Source organism: Arachis duranensis, chromosome 10 (assembly GCF_000817695.3).
Source record: "Arachis duranensis cultivar V14167 chromosome 10, aradu.V14167.gnm2.J7QH, whole genome shotgun sequence".
Taxonomy (NCBI): domain Eukaryota; kingdom Viridiplantae; phylum Streptophyta; class Magnoliopsida; order Fabales; family Fabaceae; genus Arachis; species Arachis duranensis.
The window spans coordinates 59,923,283-59,924,325 of NC_029781.3; the positions used below are offsets into that span (position 1 = coordinate 59,923,283).

A 1,043-nucleotide genomic window follows, 5' to 3' on the forward strand; every position below is an offset into this window, starting at 1 on the left:
CCTATGATGCTCCATTCAGAAAGCATGTCAGAGGGACATTTTCTGATTAATTGTTTGTATCTTTCCCAAGCTTCATAGAGGGATTCTCCTTCCTTCTGTCTGAAGGTTTGGACTTCCACTCTAAGCTTACTCAATTTTTGAGGTGGAAAGAACTTTGCCAAGAAGGCATTGACTAGCTTTTCCCAAAAGTTCAGGATTTCTTTAGGTTGTGAGTCCAACCATATCCTAGCTCTGTCTCTTACAGCAAAAGGGAACAGCATAAGTCTGTAGACCTCAGGGTCAACCCCATTAGTCTTGACAGTATCACGGATTTGCAAGAATTCAGCTAAAAACTGATGAGGATCTTCCAATGGAAGTCCATGGAACTTGCAATTCTGTTGCATTAGAGAAACTAATTGAGGCTTAAGCTTAAAGTTGTTTGCTTCAATGGCAGGGATAGAGATGCTTCTCCCATAGAAGTCGGGAGTAGGTGCAGTAAAGTCACCCAGCACCTTCCTTGCATTATTGGCATTATTGTTGTTTTCGGCTGCCATGGGTTCTTCTTGTTTGAAGATTTCTGTTAGGTCCTCTATAGAGAGTTGTGCTTTAGCTTCTCTTAGCTTTCGCTTCAAGGTCCTTTTAGGTTCAGGGTCAGCCTCAACAAGAATGCTTTTGTCTTTGCTCCTGCTCATATGAAAGAGAAGAGAACAAGAAAATATGGAATCCTCTATGTCACAGTTTAGAGATTCCTTGAGATGTCAGAGGAAAAGAAGAATAGAAGGAGGAGGTAGAAGAATTCGAACTTATCAAGAGAGATAGGGTTTAAATTGTGCATTGAGGACGAGTGTTAGTCCATAAATAAAAGGATGTGAGAAGAGGGGAAGAAATTTTCGAAAATTAAAGTGACTTAATTAAAAGAAATTTTGAAAAAAAAGTAATTGATTTTCGAAAACTAAGATTGGGAAAGAAATAAAGTGATTTTTGAAAAAGATTTTTGAAAGTAGAAATAAAAAAGATATTTTGAAAACTATTTTGAAAAAGATGTGGTTAAGAAGATATGATTG

General features: G+C 37.5%; 1 non-coding gene across 1 annotated transcript; it reads left to right on the top strand.

The window, feature by feature from the left end:
• The first annotated feature begins 20 nt into the window (after positions 1-20).
• On the top strand, positions 21-128 carry LOC127743693 (small nucleolar RNA R71). Its single transcript, XR_008005077.1, has one exon. It is a non-coding gene; the product is annotated as a small nucleolar RNA R71 (small nucleolar RNA).
• Positions 129-1,043: the final 915 nt, after the last annotated feature.